We start from the raw sequence: 20,302 nt of genomic DNA, 5'->3' as shown, positions 1-20,302 counted from the left end.
GCAGAAGGTCGGGGCAGGCAGCAAGGATCGTAGTCAGGGGCAACGGCAGGAGGTCTGGAACACAGGCTAGGAACACACAAGGAAACGCTTTCACTGGCACAATGGCAACAAGATCCGGCAAGGGAGTGCAGGGGAAGTGAGGTATAAATAGGGAAGTGCACAGGTGAAGGTACTGATTAAAACCCATGCGCCAATCAGTGGCGCACCGGCCCTTTAAATCGCAAAGACCCGGCGCGCGCGCCCTAGGGAGCGGGGCCGCACGCGCCGGGACAGCACAGACGGGGAACGAGTCTGGTAAGCGGGTCGGGATGCGCATCGCGAGCGGGCGCGTCCCGCATCGCGAATCGCATCCCAGCTGGGAACATTATCGCAGCGCACCCGGTCAGCAGGTCTGACCGGGGCGCTGCGAATGGGAGAATGCTGTGAGCGCTCCGGGGAGGAGCAGGGACCCGGAGCGCTCGGCGTAACAGTACCCCCCCCCCCTTGGGTCTCCCCCTCTTTTTGGTACCTGAGAATTTGAGGATAAGGTTCTTGTCAAGGATGTTGTCCTCGGGTTCCCATGACCTCTCCTCTGGGCCGCAATTCTCCCAATCAACAAGAAATTTTTTTTTACCTCTGACCGTCTTGGATGCCAGAATTTCTTTCACCGAAAAGATGTCAGAGGACCCGGAAACAGGAGTGGGAGCAACAACCTTGGGAGAGAAGCGGTTAAGGATGAGTGGTTTAAGGAGAGAGACATGGAAAGCATTGGGAATACGGAGAGAAGGAGGAAGAAGGAGTTTGTAAGAGACAGGGTTGATTTGGCACTTGATTTTGAAAGGACCAAGATAACGTGGTCCCAGTTTATAACTGGGGACACGAAAGCGGACATACTTGGCGGAGAGCCATACTTTGTCTCCGGGAGAAAAAATGGGGGGAATTCTTCTTTTTCTATCGGCATGTTTCTTCATCCGGGATGAGGCCTGTAGGAGAGAATTTTGAGTCTCTTTCCAGATGGTGGAGAAGTCCCGAGTCACCTCATCAACAGCGGGCAAACCAGAAGGCATGGGAGTGGGAAGGGGGGGAAGAGGATGATGGCCGTACACCACAAAAAATGGGGATTTAGCGGAAGACTCAGAGACAATGAAATTGTACGAGAATTCGGCCCATGGTAGAAGATCGTCCCAGTCATCCTGGCGGGAGGAAACAAAATGTCGCAAATAGTCACCCAGAACCTGATTAATTCTTTCCACTTGCCCATTGGATTGGGGATGATAAGAAGACGAGAAGTTTAATTTGATTTTGAGTTGATTACAGAGGGCCCTCCAGAATTTTGACACAAATTGAACGCCTCTATCCGAGACGATATGCGTAGGAAGCCCGTGAAGGTGAAAAATGTGTATAAAAAATTGTTTCGCCAACTGAGGCGCAGAAGGAAGACCTGGAAGAGGGATAAAATGTGCCATCTTGGAGAATCGATCAACGACCACCCAAATAACTGTGTTGCCATGGGATAAAGGTAAGTCAGTAATAAAGTCCATACCAATCTGAGACCATGGTCGCTCAGGAACAGGCGGCAGAGGATGGAGGAGACCAGCAGGCTTCTGGCGAGGGGTCTTGTCCAGGGCACAGACTGTACAAGCCCGCACGAAATCAACAACATCAGCTTCCAGGGTAGGCCACCAATAAAATCGAGAGATGAGCTGGATGGATTTTTTGATGCCCGCATGGCCTGCGAGGTGTGAAGAGTGTCCCCACTTGAGAATCCTGAGGCGCTGGCGTGGAGAGACGAAGGTCTTCCCTGGAGGAGTTTGTGTGATGGAGGCTGGAGAAGTGGAGATCAGACAGTCCGGAGGAATAATGTGTTGCGGGGAAGCTTCCATTTCAGAGGCATCCGATGAACGAGAGAGGGCGTCAGCCCTAATGTTCTTGTCAGCAGGGCGAAAATGAATTTCAAAGTTAAAACGGGCAAAGAACAACGACCACCTAGCCTTGCGAGGGTTCAGCCGTTGGGCAGACTGAAGATAAGAGAGATTCTTGTGATCAGTGTATATAATAACTGGATATTTGGATCCCTCCAGCAGGTGCCTCCATTCTTCAAGCGCCAATTTTATGGCCAGTAGTTCTCGATCACCAATGGAGTGGTTTTTCTCCGCCGGAGAGAAGGTCCTAGAAAAGAAACCACAAGTAACAGCATGTCCGGAAGAATTATTCTGTAGGAGTACTGCTCCAGCTCCCACCGAGGAGGCGTCTACCTCCAGCGAGAAGGGCCTAGATGGATCAGGTCTGGAGAGTACGGGAGCAGAAGAAAAGGCAGTTTTGAGATGATTGAATGCATCTTCCGCTTGAGAAGGCCAGGACTTAGGGTTGGCGTTTTTCTTGGTTAGGGCCACGATAGGGGCCACAATAGTGGAAAAATGCGGAATAAATTGTCTGTAATAATTGGCAAACCCCAAGAAACGTTGGATAGCACGGAGTCCGGAGGGGCGTGGCCAATCACATACGGCTGATAGTTTGTCTGGGTCCATTTGGAGTCCCTGGCCAGAGACTAAGTATCCTAGGAAGGGAAGAGATTGACATTCAAAGATACATTTTTCCATTTTGGCATATAATTGATTGTCCCGAAGTCTCTGAAGAACCATGCGAACATGCCGGCGGTGTTCTTCTAGGTTAGCAGAAAAAATTAAAATATCTTCTAGGTAGACCACAACACAGGTATATAGAAGATCACGAAAACTTTAATTTACAAAGTCTTGGAAGACGGCAAGGGCGTAGCAAAGCCCAAAGGGCATAACCAGATATTCAAAGTGTCCATCTCTGGTGTTAAACGCGGTCTTCCACTCGTCCCCCTCCCTGATGCGGATGAGATTATATGCACCTCTTAAGTCCAGCTTGGTAAAGATGTAGGCGCGTCAAAGAATTCCGAGATAAGAGGTAGGGGATAGCGTTTTTTTACAGTGATTTTATTAAGTCCGCGGTAATCAATGCAAAAACGTAAGGAGCCGTCTTTTTTGGAAACGAAGAAAAATCCAGCTCTGGCAGGGGAGGAAGACTTGCGGATAAACCCCTTTTTTAAATTCTCTTGGATGTACTCCGACATGGCTTGTGTTTCCGGAGCAGACAGAGGATAGATTCTGCCCCGGGTTGGAGTAGTACCAGGGAGGAGGTCAATAGGACAGTCATAAGGCCTGTGAGGAGGCAAAGTCTCTGCTTGTTTTTTGCAAAAAACATCAGCATAGTCCAGATAGGCCTTGGGGAGACCAGGTATCGGAGGAGCCACAGGGTCTTGACTGACAGTACAGGGAGCAGGCTTAGGACAGTTCTTGTGGCAAGTAGTACCCCAGTTCTTGATCTCCCTCGGTGGTCCAATCAAGGGTTGGGAAATGGCGTTGAAGCCACGGTAGTCCAAGAAGAATTTCCGAAGTGCAGTTAGAGAGGACCAGAAATTCAATCTTTTCATGATGGGGTCCAGTGCACATTAAGAGGGGTTCCGTGCGGTAACGCACAGTACAGTTCACATTATGAGCTGTCTCACCTTTGTGCGGAGTCGGAGTGCGTCTTTCCTGATGTGGAGGTCGGATAGGACAATCCTTCAAGAAATGTTCGGTACTGGCACAGTACAGGCAAAGGTTCTCCATGCGGCGTCATGTCCTCTCTTGAGGTGTCAAGCGAGACCGGTCAACTTGCATAGCCTCTACGGCGGAAGGCACAGGAACGGATTGCAGTGGACCAGGGGAGAGAGGAGCCGGGGAGAGAAACCGCTTCGTGCGAACAAAGTCCATATCCCGGCGGAGCTCCTGACGCCTTTCGGAAAAACGCATGTCAATGCTGGTGGCAAGATGAATAAGTTCATGCAGGTTAGCAGGGATTTCTTCTGCGGCCAGCACATCTTTGATGTTACTGGATAGGCCTTTTTTAAAGGTCGCGCAGAGGGCCTCGTTATTCCAGGACAATTCGGAGGCGAGAGTACAGAATTGGATGGCGTACTCGCCAACAGAAGAATTTCCCTGGACCAGGTTCAGCAGGGCAGTCTCGGCAGAAGAGGCTCGGGCAGGTTCCTCGAAGACACTTCGAATCTCAGTGAAGAAAGAGTGTACAGAGGCAGTGACAGGATCATTGCGGTCCCAGAGCGGTGTGGCCCATGACAGGGCTTTCCCAGACAGAAGGCTGACTACGAAAGCCACCTTTGACCTTTCAGTTGGAAATTGGTCCGACATCATCTCCAAATGCAGGGAACATTGTGAAAGAAAACCACGGCAAAATTTAGAGTCCCCATCAAATTTGTCCGGCAATGATAAACGGAGGCTGGATGCGGCCACTCGCTGCGGAGGAGGTGCAGGAGCTGGCGGAGGAGATGGTTGCTGAAGCTGTGGCAGAAGCTGCTGTAGCATCACGGTCAGTTGAGACAGCTGGTGGCCTTGTTGCACTATCTGTTGCGACTGCTGGGCGACCACCGTGGTGAGGTCAGCGACAACTGGCAGCGGGACCTCAGCGGGATCCATGGCCGGATCTACTGTCACGATTCGGCTGGCTGGAGGTGGATCCTCTGTGCCAGAGAGGGATTGGCGTGGACCGTGTCGGTGGACCGGTTCTAAGTTGCTACTGGTTTTCACCAGAGCCCGCCGCAAAGCGGGATGGTCTTGCAGCGGCGGTAGCAACCAGGTCGTATCCACCGGCAACGGCTCAACCTCTCTGACTGCTGAGATAAGCGCGGTACAAGGGAGTAGACAAGAGCAAGGTCGGACGTAGCAGAAGGTGAGGGCAGGCAGCAAGGATCGTAGTCAGGGGCAACGGCAGGAGGTCTGGAACACAGGCTAGGAACACACAAGGAAACGCTTTCACTGGCACAATGGCAACAAGATCCGGCAAGGGAGTGCAGGGGAAGTGAGGTATAAATAGGGAAGTGCACAGGTGAAGGTACTGATTAAAACCCATGCGCCAATCAGTGGCGCATCGGGCCTTTAAATCGCAAAGACCCGGCGCGCGCGCCCTAGGGAGCGGGGCCGCGCGCGCTGGGACAGCACAGACGGGGAACGAGTCTGGTAAGCGGGTCGGGATGCGCATCGCGAGAGGGCGCGTCCCGCATCGCGAATCGCATCCCGGCTGGGAACATTATCGCAGCGCACCCGGTCAGCAGGTCTGACCGGGGCGCTGCGAATGGGAGAACACTGTGAGCACTCCGGGGAGGAGCGGGGACCCGGAGCGCTCGGCTTAACAATATATAGATATATATATATATATATATATATATATATATACACACACACACTGCTCAAAAAAAGGGAACACTAGGATAACACATCCTAGATCTGAATGAACTAATCGTATGAAATACTTTAGTCTTTACATAGTTGAATGCGCTGACAACAAAATCACACAAAAATTATCAATGGAAATCAAATTAATCAACCCATGGAGGTCTGGATATGGAGTCACACTCAAAATCAAAGTGGAAAACCACACTACAGGTTGATCCAACTTTGATGCAATATCCAAGTCAAAATGAGGCTCAGTAGTGCGTGTGGCCTCCACGTGCCCGTATGACCTCCCTACAACACCTGGGCATGCTCCTGATGAGGTGGAGGATGGTTTCCTGAGGGATGTCCTCCCAGACCTGGACTAAAGAATCCGCCAACTCCTGGACAGTCTGTGGTGGATGGAGCGAGATGTCCCAGATGTGCTCAATCGGATTCTGGGGAACGGGTGGCCAGTCCATACCATCAATGCCTTCCTCTTGTAGGAATTGCTGACACACTCCAGCCACATGAGGTCTAGCATTGTCTTGTATTAGGAGGAACCCAGGACCAACCGCACCAGCAAATGGTCTCACAAGGGGTCTGAGGATCTCATCTTGGTACCTAATGGCAGTCAGGCTATCTCTGGCAAGCACATGAAGGGCTGTGCGGTCCCCCAAAGAAATGCCACCCCGCACCATTACTCACCCACCACCAAACCAGTCATGTTGGAGGATGTTGCAGGCAGCTGAACATTTTCCACGGCGTATCCAGACTCTGTTATGTGTGCTCATTGTGAACCAGCTTGCTTCTATGAAGAGAACAAGGCACCAGTGGTGAATTTTCCAATCTTCCAATTGCCAGACGTCCTGCACAGTTTTGGGCTGTATGCACAACTCCCACCTGTGGACGTCGGTCCCTCATACCACCCTCATGGAGTCTGTATCTGTTTGAGTGGACACATGCACATTTGTGGCCTGCTGGAGGTCATTTTGCAGGGTTGTGGCATTGGTCCTCCTGCTCCTCCTTGCACAAAGGCGGAGGTAGAGGTCCTACTGCTGGGTTGTTGCCCTCCTACGGCCTCCTCCACATCTCCTGATGTACTGGCCTGTCTCCTGGTAGCGCCTCCATGCTCTCGACACTATGCTGACAGATACAGCAAACCTTCTTGCCACAGCTCGCGTTGATGTGCCATCCTGGATGAGCGACACTACCTGAGCCACTTGTGTGGGTTGTATACTCCCTTCTAATGCTACCACTAGAGTGAAAGCACCGCAAGTATTCAAAAGTGACCAAATCATCAGCCAGAAAGCATAGGAACTGAGAAGTGGTCTGTGGTCACCACCTGCAGAACAACTCCTATATTGGGGGTGTCTTGCTGATTGCCTATAATTTCCACCTGTTGTCTGTTTCATGTGAAATTGTCAATCAGTGTTCTTCCTGAGTGGACAGTGGGACTTCACAGAAGTTTGATTGACTTGGAGTTACATTGTGTTGTTTAAGTGTTCCCTTTATTTTTTTGAGCAGTGTGTGTATGTGTGTGTGTGTATATATATATATATATATATATATATATATATATATATATATATATATATCTATATATATATATATATATATATATATATATATATATATATATATTTATATATGGTCTGTGGATTGTTAAGGGTCAGTATGACTAAGATTGGGATCTCCACCTGGAACCTGGCACTGTCTTTATGTCCACCTTATTGTGTTCGTATACAAGACTCAATAAAGACTGAAGCCTTTACTACGAGTGTTTGCAATGGACAGCAATTTTTCTTCTACCCTAATACACTGTAACAAACCCAGTTTTGTTTTTATTACCCATTATGAAAGATGGTTAACCCAGGAGACAGTGGGGCAGAATGGGTTCAGGTTGGTGACGCTTGGGATGCCTGGGCAGCCTTTGCCTATCCAGGGATGATAGAGATGGTTGTGATTTTGTTATACAGTGCGCTCCGGATGGACACACCGGCCGTGAGCACATCTCCCCGTTCATCTCAGCAGCCGACGGGGATGGGATTCCCATCGCGGGACACGCCCACATGCGAGTCCCAGCCCGTCACTCACCTCCATCCTCTGCCTCAGCTCTGGCCAGTGCCCCCGTAATTAGCTGGGGACAGATCTGTCAAAATCGTTGTCTTGTGCCGGTCCATCCTGTGTGGGTTTGGACTCTACATCTAGACATATTATCCCTCCAGACCGCTTGATCTCTGTAGCTCCTGACGATCATCTGCAAGTATCTCCTGGTAAATCCTTTGTACCAGTCAGATTGAGACGCAAAGTCCTGAAATGGGGTCATTCTTCTTTTTTGGCAGGTCATCCTGGAGTACATAAGACGTTACTGTTAATCTCCCTGCAGTATTGGTGGCCGCATCTGAAATGCAATGTCTCTGACTTTGTTCATTCCTGTGTCACCTGTGCTCATGACAAGACCCCTCGACAGAGACCTGCAGGACTCTTACAGCCATTGCCCATTCCTGGGACTCCATGGACTCACATTGCTATGAATTTTATTACCGACCTTCCACCATCTCATAATAACACGGTCATCTGGGTTGTGGTTGATCGGTTTTCCAAAATGGCTAATTTTATCCCACTCCCTGGTCTCCCATCTGTTTCACAGCTAGCGAAGCATATTTTACTACATATCTTCCGTCTACATGGTCTTCCAGAACATATCGTCTCGGACCGCGGAGTTCAATTTGTGTCCAAATTCTGGCGAGCTCTCTGTTCCTGTGTTGACATCAGCTTGGACTTCTCTGCCTATGGAGAGGGTAAACCAAATCCTGGAGACTTATTTACATCATTTTGTCTCTGCTCGTTTGGACGACTGGGTTGATCTTCTTCCCTGGGCCGAATTTTCCTATACTCATAAGGAGTCCACGAGGGCCTCTCCGCTTTTTATTGTTTTTGGTCATCATCTCCAATCTCCTCTTTCTGTTCCAGTTTCTTCTGTTGTCCCAGCTGTAGATGAACTTGTCCGTGACTTCTCTTCCTATTGGTGACAGACTCGGCAATCTTTATCTCTGGCCTCCTCCCGCATGAAAACCCAGGTTGACAAGAAAAGAAGACCTCCTCCATCCTTCTCTCCTGATGATAAAGTTTGTTTGTCCTTGAAGTACATTCATTCAAGATCCCTAAAAGAATCAATCCAGTTTCATAAAAACTCAGCTTACCACCTTCTCTACGCATTCCTAATTCCTTTCATATCTCTCTGGTTATCAACCATTACCATTAAAAAACACTGCTCACACTCCTGACTCCGATTCCTCTGATGTTTTTCAGGTCAAAGAGATCCTGGCCTCTAAAACGGTACATGAAATAATTTTTTTTTGGGTTGATTGGAGGGGTTTTGGTCCTGAAGAGAGATCCTGGGAGCCAGAGGAGAACATCTTGGACCTTAATCTCCTCAAGAAATTTCTGTCCCACAAGAAGAGGGGAGACCAAAGGGGGGGTACTGTTATACAGTGCGCTCCAGCCGGACATACCAGCAGTGAGCGCATCTCCCCTTTAATCTCAACAGTCGACGGGGCTGGAATTTGCATCGCGGGACACGCCCGCATGCGAGTCCCAGCCCGTCACTCGCCTCCGTCCTCTGCTTCCTCAGCTCCGACGCGCGTGCCCCTGCCTCCTAGGACGTGCGCACGCCGGAGCTCTGAAATTTAACCCCTTAAGGACCAGGGGGTTTTCTGTTTTTGCACTTTCGTTTTTTCCTCCTTACCTTTAAAAAATAATAACCCTTTCAATTTTGCACCTAATAATCCATATTATGGCTTATTTTTTGAGCCACCAATTCTACTTTGCAGTGACATCAGTCATTTTACCAAAAATTATACGACGAAACGGAAAAAAAAATCATTGTGAGACAAAATTGAAAAAAAAAACGCAATTTTGTAACTTTTGGGGGTTTCTGTTTCTACGCGGTAAATTTTTTGGTAAAAATGACACCTTATCTTTATTCTGTAGGTCCATACGACTAAAATGATATCCTACTTATATAGGTTTGATTTTGTCGTACTTCTGAAAAAAATCATAACTACCGTATATACTCGAGTATAAGCCGACCCGAGTATAAGCCGAGACCCCTAATTTCAACCCAAATTCCCAGGAAAAGTTATTGACTCGAGTATAAGCCTAGGGTGGGAAATACCTCATCCCCCCCCTGTCATCATCCAGACCCGTCATTAACATCCTCATCATCATCATCATCCCCTTGTCATCATCCCACACATCCCCCCTTCATCATCCCCTTATCATCCCACACATCCCCCCTTCATCATCCCCTTGTCATCATCCCACACATCCCCCCTTCATCATCCCCTTATCATCCCGCACATCCCCCCTTCATCATCCCCTTATCATCCCACACATCCCCCCTTCATCATCCCCTTATCATCCCACACATCCCCCCTTCATCATCCCCTTGTAATCATCCCACACCCCCCCCTTCATCATCCCCTTGTAATCATCCCACACCCCCCACCTTCATCATCCCCACCCCCCTTCATCATCCCCACAGCCCCCCCCCCTTCATCATCCTCTTCTCATCATTCGCCCTCAGTGGTCTTCAACCTGCGGACCTCCAGAGGTTTCAAAACTACAACTCCCAGCAAGCCCGGGCAGCCATCGGCTGTCCGGGCTTGCTGGGAGTTGTAGTTTTGAAACCTCCGGAGGTCCGCAGGTTGAAGACCACTGCGGCCTTCAACATCATCCAGCCCCCTCTCACCCCCTTTAGTTCTGAGTACTCACCTCCGCTCGGCGCTGGTCCGGTCCTGCAGGGCTGTCCGGTGAGGAGGTGGTCCGGTGAGGAGGTGGTCCGGGCTGCTATCTTCACCGGGGGCGCCTCTTCTCCGCGCTTCCGGCCCGGAATAGAGGCGTTGCCTTGACAATGACGCAGAATTACGTTGGCAATGAACGCACCTCTGCGTCGTTGTCACGGCAACGTGACTATTCTGAGGCCGGGCCCGAAGCGCTTAGAAGAGGCCTCCCCGGTGAAGATAGCAGCCCGGAACACTATCCCACCGGACCATCTCCTCACCGGACAGTCCTGCAGGACCGGACCAGCGCCGAGCGGAGGTGAGTACTCAGAACTAAAGGGGGTGAGAGGGGGCTGGATGATGTTGAAGGCCGCAGTGGTCTTCAACCTGCGGACCTCCGGAGGTTTCAAAACTACAACTCCCAGCAAGCCCGGACAGCCGATGGCTGCCCGGGCTTGCTGGGAGTTGTAGTTTTGAAACCTCTGGAGGTCCGCAGGTTGAAGACCACTGCGGGTGGGGGAGTTCACTCGAGTATAAGCCGAGGGGGGTGTTTTCAGCACGAAAAATCGTGCTGAAAAACTCGGCTTATACTCGAGTATATACGGTACATGCAGGAAAATGTATACGTTTAAAATTGTCATCTTCTGACCCCTATAACTTTTTTATTTTACCGCATATGGATTGGTATGAGGGCTAATTTTTTGCGCCGTGATCTGAAGTTTTTAACGGAACCCTTTTTGTATTGATCGGACTTGTTGATCACTTTTTATTCATTTTTTAATTATATAAAAAGTGCCCAAAAATACACTATTTTGGACTTTGGAATTTTTTTGCACGTACGCCATTGACGTGCGGTTTAATTATTGATTTATTTTTATAAATCGGACATTTCCGCACGCGGCGATACCACATATGTTTATTTTTATTTACACAGTTTTTTTTTTAAATGGGAAAAGGGGGGTGATTCAAACTTTTAATAGGGGAGGTGTTAAATTATCTTTATTCACTTTTTTTTAAACTTTTTTTTGCAGTGTTATAGCCCCCATAGGGACCTATGACACTGCACACACTGATCTCTTACACTGATCATTATTATCCCATAGGGACCTATAACACTGCACACACTGATCTCTTACACTGATCATTGTTATCCCATAGGGACCTATAACACTGCACACACTGATCTCTTACACTGATCATTGTTATCCCATAGGGACCTATAACACTGCACACACTGATCTTTTACATTGATCACTGGTTTCTCATAGGAAACCAGTGATCGATGATTCTGCCGCTTGACTGCTCATGCCTGGATCTCAGGCACTGAGCAGTCATTCGGCGATCGGACACCAGGAGGCAAGGTAGGAGACCCTCCTCGTGTCTAACAGCTGTTCTGGATGCCGCAATTTCGTCGTGGCGATCCTGAACAGCTCCCTGAGCGAACCGGCATGGTTTCACTTTCACTGTTCTAAGTACAAGCACCTCCCTCATACCCCTGCCGGATCTTTGTTTGCCTGAGTGCCTTAGAGAAAGTGTTATTCTGTGTTCCTTGCCGTTTACCAGACCTTGCATTCTGTGACCTGACCGTGTTACTAGCCGCCTGCCTATTGACCATCTGCTACCTTCCTGACTACGCTCCTGTGCCGCTTGCCCTGACCTCCTTCCATCCAGACTACATCCTGTCTCATCACTTCTGTGCTTTGCTTTACCTCAGCTGCCTGTGTGGTCGAGTCATGCCAGGGGTAGCGACCTGAGTGCCGCCTACCCCAGCAAGTTCATCCCTCTTTGCGGCAGGCTCTGGTGAAAACCAGCGGCACCTTAGACCCCGCTCCCTGGCACAGCCCGCGTCATTTACCACACAGGTCCAGTGGATCTACTACCTCTCCAGCTCCAGACTACCGTGGTCCAGCAGATCTATTACCTCTCGAGTTCCCGTTGACTGAGGTGAGTCTAAGAGATTTTAAATTTTATAATTTTCTAGAGGATATTGTGTTGAATGTCTGATATAGCTATCATATACTTACAGTGCCCCTTTAATGCTTGAAGATTGGTTGGCTCAGATAAAACCGCTAGAAGGAACATTTTCTGGAAGGTCTTTTTAATTCATAAGAATAATCTCATGTTGGGGATGATAGATGATGTGATGGGTTAGGGAGTGGAGTGCTGTGGAGGATGCCTGAGATGCTGTTCTATTAAAGGATCTGATAAAGTGGCTGACATGAGGACAACTATAGGGAGAGGGCTCTTGGTGGTGGTGGACCATGTGGGGCAGTGTCATGGGATGTTCTGTTCAGGACATGTCTCTTCGTGGGCGTCACATGTGTAACATGGCCCCACAGCAGATGATAAGTGTCACATTTTATCAGGCAAACCATTGCCACCAGTCGCAGCTCCCACATCTCCTCTACACATCAGCAGAGCATTATGGGGTTAATAACACAGCATGGCCTTGTGCCATTATATCTTGTCTTTCGCATTGGAAAGACACTGCAGATCTTGAAATCTGGAAGACTGTGTTCCCACCTTCAAGTTTTTTTCTGAAGTTTTAAAGCCAAAGCCAAGACTGGAATTATAAAGGAATACTACGTCTTCTCTCTTTACTGATCCTTCATTTTTGATCCATTCTTAATTTTGGCTCCAAAAACCACCTTGAAAACCTGAACAATGGGTTACTGAACCCCTGGACAAGTCTGTGGAGATCTGAAGTGTGAGGGGTCATTGGTGATCTTTAGGCTTCTTGAAAGGCTTTTCTGGAGCACCATACGGAGGAGAAGACTTTATCATCTCATTCACATTCGCACAGTTACAGGGATGAAATAGTTCTGTCTATCAAGTTCAATTGTTCTTCTACAATGAAGTTTTGCCTGTGAAGGAAAAACAAATCCTTTACATACCACCTCCGGGCGGTCAGATAAGGTCCGTGCTTTAATGTATCTTCAATAAGTAAGCCATTAGTCAGAAGATAAACATCTTGACACTTTACAGATTCTGCTTTTATTTCCAACACCTCTGGTTCTTGTTTTGGGACATTCTTTACTGTAAAGAAGCATTTCCTCTACTTTCCTCTACATACAGTTGATACCTCCTGCTCCATTCATGTCCCCAGGTTTTTAAATCAGGTTAAAATTCTTTGTACAGACCAACATCCCTGACCCCAGGAGCTCACAATCTAATCTCCTATCACATACAATGTATCACTCCCATCATCCCTGACCCCAGGAGATAACAATCTAATCTCCTATCATACAATGTATCACTCCCATCATCCCTGACCCCAGGAGATCACAATCTAATCTTCCATCATACAATGTAACACTCCCATCATCCCTGACCCCAGGAGCTCACAATCTAATCTCCTATCATACAATGTATCACTCCCATCATCCCTGACCCCAGGAGCTCACAATCTAATCTCCTATCACATACAATGTATCACTCCCATCATCCCTAACCCCAAGAGCTCACAATCTAATCTCCTATCATACAGTGTATCACTCCCATCATCCCTGACCCCAGGAGATCACAATCTAATCTCCTATCATACAATGTATCACTCCCATCATCCCTGACCCCAGGAGCTCACAATCTAATCTCCTATCATACAATGTATCACTCCCATCATCCCTGACCCCAGGAGCTCACAATCTAATCTCCTATCACATACAATGTATCACTCCCATCATCCCTGACCCCAGGAGCTCACAATCTAATCTATCACATACAATGTATCACTCCCATCATCCCTGACCCCAGGAGATCACAATCTAATCTCCTATCATACAATGTATCACTCCCATCATCCCTGACCCCAGGAGATCACAATCTAATCTCCTATCATAAAATGTATCACTCCCATAATCCCTGACCCCAGGAGCTCACAATCTAATCTCCTATCACATACAATGTATCACTCCCATCATCCCCGACCCCAGGAGATCACAATCTAATCTCCTATCATACAATGTATCACTCCCATCATCCCTCACCCCAGGTGATCACAATCTAATCTCCTATCATACAATGTATCACTCCCATCATCCCCGACCCCAGGAGATCACAATCTAATCTCCTATCATACAATGTATCACTTCCATCATCCCTGACCCCGAGAGATCACAATCTAATCTCCTATTATACAACGTATCACTCCCATCATCCCTGACCCCAGGAGATCACAATCTAATCTCCTATCACATACAATGTATCACTCCCATCATCCCTGACCCCAGGAGCTCACAATCTAATCTATCACATACAATGTATCACTCCCATCATCCCTGACCCCAGGAGCTCACAATCTAATCACCTATCACATACAATGTATCACTCCCATCATCCCTGACCCCAGGAGATCCTATTCTAATCTCCTATCATACAATGTATCACTCCCATCATCCCTGACCCCAGGAGATCACAATCTAATCTCCTATCACATACAATGTATCACTCCCATCATCCCTGACCCCAGGAGCTCACAATCCAATCTATCACATACAATGTATCACTCCCATCATCCCTGACCCCAGGATATCACAATCTAATCTCCTATCATACAATGTATCACTCCCATCATCCCCGACCCCAGGATATCACAATCTAATCTCCTATCATACAATGTATCACTCCCATCATCCCTGACCCCAGGAGCTCACAATCTAATCTCCTATCATACAATGTATCACTCCCATCATCCCTGACCCCAGGAGATCACAATCTAATCTCCTATCATACAATGTATCACTCCCATCATCCCTGACCCCAGGAGATCACAATCTAATCTCCTATCATACAATGTATCACTCCCATCATCCCTGACCCCAGGAGATCACAATCTAATCTCCTATCATACAATGTATCACTCCCATCATCCCTGACCCCAGAAGATCACAATCTAATCTCCTATCACATACAATGTATCACTCCCATCATCCCTGACCCCAGGAGCTCACAATCTAATCTCCTATCACATACAATGTATCACTCCCATCATCCCCGACCCCAGGAGATCACAATCTAATCTCCTATCATACAATGTATCACTCCCATCATCCCTGACCCCAGGAGATCACAATCTAATCTCCTATCACATACAATGTATCACTCCCATCATCCCTGACTCCAGGAGATCACAATCTAATCTCCTATCATACAATGTATCACTCCCATCATCCCTCACCCCAGGTGATCACAATCTAATCTCCTATCATACAATGTATCACTCCCATCATCCCTCACCCCAGGTGATCACAATCTAATCTCCTATCATACAATGTATCACTCCCATCATCCCCGACCCCAGGAGATCACAATCTAATCTCCTATCATACAATGTATCACTCCCATCATCCCTGACCCCAGGAGATCACAATCTAATCTCCTATCATACAATGTATCACTCCCATCATCCCTGACCCCAGGAGATCACAATCTAATCTCCTATCATATACAATGTATCACTCCCATCATCCCTGACCTCAGGAGATCACATTCTAATCTCCTATCATACAATGTATCACTCCCATCATCCCTGACCCCAGGAGATCACAATCTAATCTCCTATCATACAATGTATCACTCCCATCATCCCTGACCTCAGGAGATCACATTCTAATCTCCTATCATACAATGTATCACTCCCATCATCCCTGACCCCAGGAGCTCACAATCTAATTTATCACATACAATGTATCACTCCCATCATCCCTGACCCCAGGAGCTCACAATCTAATCTCCCATCACATACAATGTATCACTCCCATCATCCCTGACCCCAGGAGATCCTATTCTAATCTCCTATCATACAATGTATCACTCCCATCATCCCTGACCCCGGGAGATCACAATCTAATCTCCTATCACATACAACGTATCACTCCCATCATCCCTGACCCCAGGAGATCCTATTCTAATCTCCTATCATACAATGTATCACTCCCATCATCCCTGACCCCAGGAGATCACAATCTAATCTCCTATCATACAATGTATCACTCCCATCATCCCTGACCCCAGGAGATCACAATCTAATCTCCTATCATACAATGTATCACTCTCATCATCCCTGACCCCAGGAGATCACAATCTAATCTCCTATCATACAATGTATCACTCCCATCATCCCTGACCCCAGGAGCTCACAATCCAATCTATCACATACAATGTATCACTCCCATCATCCCTGACCCCAGGATATCACAATCTAATCTCCTATCATACAATGTATCACTCCCATCATCCCCGACCCCAGGAGATCACAATCTAATCTCCTATCACATACAATGTATCACTCCCATCATCCCTGACCCCAGGAGATCACAATCTAATCTCCTATCACATACAATGTATCACTCCCATCATCCCTGACCCCAGGAGATCACAATCTAATCTCCTATCATACAATGTAACACTCCCATCATCCCTGACCCCAGGAGATCACAATCTAATCTCCTATCACATACAATGTATCACTCCCATCATCCCTGACCCCAGGAGATCACAATCTAATCTCCTATCATACAATGTATCACTCCCATCATCCCTGACCCCGGGAGCTCACAATCTAATCTCCTATCACATACAATGTATCACTCCCATCATCCCTGACCCCAGGAGATCACAATCTAATCTCCTATCATACAATGCATCACTCCCATCATCCCTGACCCCAGGAGATCACAATCTAATCTCCTATCATACAATGTATCACTCCCATCATTCCTGACCCCAGGAGCTCACAATCTAATCTCCTATCACATACAATGTATCACTCCCATCATCCCTGACCCCAGGAGATCACAATCTAATCTCCTATCATACAATGTATCACTCCCATCATCCCTGACCCCAGAAGATCACAATCTAATCTCCTATCACATACAATGTATCACTCCCATCATCCCTGACCCCAGGAGCTCACAATCTAATCTCCTATCACATACAATGTATCACTCCCATCATCTGTGACAGAGACCGGGGCAGTCAGAGAGGTAAATGGTAACTAGGGGAGTCAGAGCCGTATATGGAGACCGGGGTAGTCAGATCGGTTTATGAAGACAACATAGTAAGAGCAGTATATAGGGGGACATTTATCAAAGCATTTAGTCGATTTTTTTTGCTTAAAATTGTCGCAAAATTGTCGCACGTGCGCCTATGCTCTTTCATCTGCGACTTTTTGCATGTTCAGTGTCCTAAGCAAAAAATAAAAATCTTGCTTACCAAAGCAAAAAGTGATTTTTGACTTGCAGTGGTCAGAGATTTATGAAGTGCGAAAGTCGCAAAAAAGTCGCATCGCATGAAAAAAGCTGCTAAATTTACTCCAGCTCAGACATGGAGCAGAAAAAGCCAAAACCAAAGCAAAAAAAGAAAACTTGCTTACGTGAAATAAATTTATCAACAGGCTGAAAGCAGTTGATAAATAAGTCGCACATGAGCAAAAAAATAGTAAGAAAAAAATAACTAAAAAAAGGAAAACATAAGCAAACATTGATAAATGTCCCTCATAGAGACCCGGGCAGTCAGAATGGTAAATGGAGACTGGGGAAGTCAGAGCGGTATATGGAGACTGGGCCAGTATATAGAGAGTATGGGGCAGTATATGGAGAGTATGGGGCAGTATATGGAGAGTATGTGACAGTTTATGAAGACAATAGTGCAGTATATGGAGAGTATGTGGCTGTATATGGAGAGTATATGGAGAGTATATGGAGAGTATGTGGCAGTATATGGAGAGTATGTGGCAGTATATGGAGAGTATGGGGCAGTATATGATGACTATGGGGCAGGATATGAAGATTATAGGGCTGTATATGGAGAGTATGTGGCAGTATATGGAGAAAATGTGGCAGTATATGGAGAGTATGTGGCAGTTTATGAAGTCAATAGTGCAATATATGGACAGCATGAATCAGTATGGAGAGTATGTGGCATTATATGGAGAGTATGTGGCATTATATGGAGAGTATGGGGCAGGATATGAAGACAATAGTGCAGTATATGGACAGCATGAAGCAGTATGGAGAGTATATGGAGAGTATGTGGCATTATATGGAGAGTATATGGACAGTATGGGGCAGTATATGGAGAGTATGGGTCAGAATATGAAGACTATGGGCCAGTATGTGGCATTATATGGAGAGTATGGGGCAGTGTATGAAGACTATGGGGCAGTATATGAAGACAATAGTGCAGTATATGGACAGCATGAAGCAGTATGGAGAGTATATGGAGAGTATGTGGCATTATATGGAGAGTATATGGAGAGTATGTGGCATTATATGGAGAGTATGGGGCAGTATATGATGACTATGTGGCAGGATATGAAGATTATAGGGCTGTATATGGAGAGTATGTGGCAGTATATGGAGAGTATGTGGCAGTATATGGAGAGTATGTGGCAGTTTATGAAGACAATAGTGCAGTATATGGACAGCATGAAGCAGTATGGAAAGTATATGGAGAGTATGTGGCATTATATGGAGAGTATGGGGCAGTATATGGCATTATATGGAGAGTATGGGGCAGTATATGAAGACAATAGTGCAGTATATGAACAGCATGAAGCAGTATGGAAAGTATATGGAGAGTATGGGGCATTATATGGAGAGTATGGGGCAGTATATGGCATTATATGGAGAGTATGGGGCAGTATATGTGTCACGATGCCGGCTGGCAGGTAGTGGATCCTCTGTGCCAGAGAGGGATTGGCGAGGACCGCGCTAGTGGACCGGTTCTAAGTCACTACTGGTTTTCACCAGAGCCCGCCGCAAAGCGGGATGGTCTTGCTGCGGCGGTAGTGACCAGGTCGTATCCACTAGCAACGGCTCAACCTCTCTGACTGCTGATGATAGGCGAGGTACAAGGGAGTAGACAGAAGCAAGGTCGGACGTAGCAGAAGGTCGGGGGCAGGCGGCAAGGTTCGTAGTCAGGGTGGATAGCAGAAGTTCTGGTACACAGGCTTTAGACACACAAAACGCTTTCACTAGGCACAAGGGCAACAAGATCCGGCAAGGGAGTGCATGGGAGGAGGTTAGATATAGTCAGGGACCAGGTGGAAGCCAATTAAGCAAATTGGGCCAGGCACCAATCATTGGTGCACTGGCCCTTTAAGTCTCAGGGAGCTGGCGCGCGCGCGCCCTAGAGAGCGGAGCCGCGCGCGCCAGCACATGACAGCAGGGGACGGGAACGGGTAAGTGACCTGGGACGCGATTCGCGAGCGGGCGCGTCCCGCTGTGCGAATCGCGTCCCCAACGGCCATGACAGTGCAGCGCTCCCGGTCAGCGGGACTGACCGGGGAGCTGCAGGGAGAAAGACGCCGTGAGCGCTCCGGGGAGGAGCGGGGACCCGGAGCGCTAGGCGTAACAGTACCCCCCCCCTTAGGTCTCCCCTTTTTTTTGTCCGGTGACTGCCTCCCCTGGGATGAGGACACCGGGAAGGAATGGATGGTTTCCTCAATGGCAGGCAGTACAGCAGGAGTAGGAATGGGGAGGGAGGGCAGAGGGTGAAGCTTGGCACGGGGCAGGGAGACACAAGGACGGGAGCCATGAGGGGACACAGAGGCTTGCCTGAAGGGACTGGGAGGGGGGGAGAGGCATTTTCTGTGGCAGGCAGAGTCCCTAACGACTTTAGGGGGACCGGATACAGGAGGAACCACAGGGTCACGGCAGGGAGTACTGGGAACTGGTTTAAGGCAGTCCTTGGAACAAGAGGGACCCCAACTCTTGATCCCCCCAGTGGACCAGTCCAGGGTTGGGGAATGGTGTAGAAGCCAGGGTAGTCCAAGGAGAACTTCGGAAGTGCAATTGGGAAGGACAAAAAATTCAATTTTCTCGTGATGAGGTCCGATGCACATTAGGAGGGGCTCCGTGCGGTAACGCACGGTGCAATCCAACCTGGCTCCGTTGACCGCGGAAATGTGGAGTGGCTTGACAAGACGGGTCACCGGAATGCGGAATTTATTCACCAAGGACTCCCGAATAAAATTCCCAGAAGCACCAGAGTCCAGGCAGGCCACGGCTGAGAGGGAAGAGCTGGCTGAAGTAGAAATCCGTACAGGCACCGTGAGACGTGGAGAAGCCGACTTAGCATCCAGAGACGCCACACCCACGAGAGCTGGGTGCGAGCGTGCGTTTCCCAGACGTGGAGGACGGATAGGGCAATCCACCAAAAAATGTTCGGTACTGGCACAGTACAGACAAAGATTCTCTTCCTTACGGCGATTCCTCTCTTCCAGGGTCAGGCGAGACCGATCCACTTGCATGGCTTCCTCGGCGGGAGGCCTAGGCGCAGATTGCAGTGGAGACTGTG

The sequence above is a fragment of the Hyla sarda genome, chromosome 3, assembly GCF_029499605.1.
Source record: "Hyla sarda isolate aHylSar1 chromosome 3, aHylSar1.hap1, whole genome shotgun sequence".
NCBI classification, from domain to species: Eukaryota; Metazoa; Chordata; class Amphibia; order Anura; family Hylidae; genus Hyla; species Hyla sarda.
The sequence above is the reverse complement of the archived record's forward strand: the minus strand, read 5'-3'. Positions refer to the sequence as shown.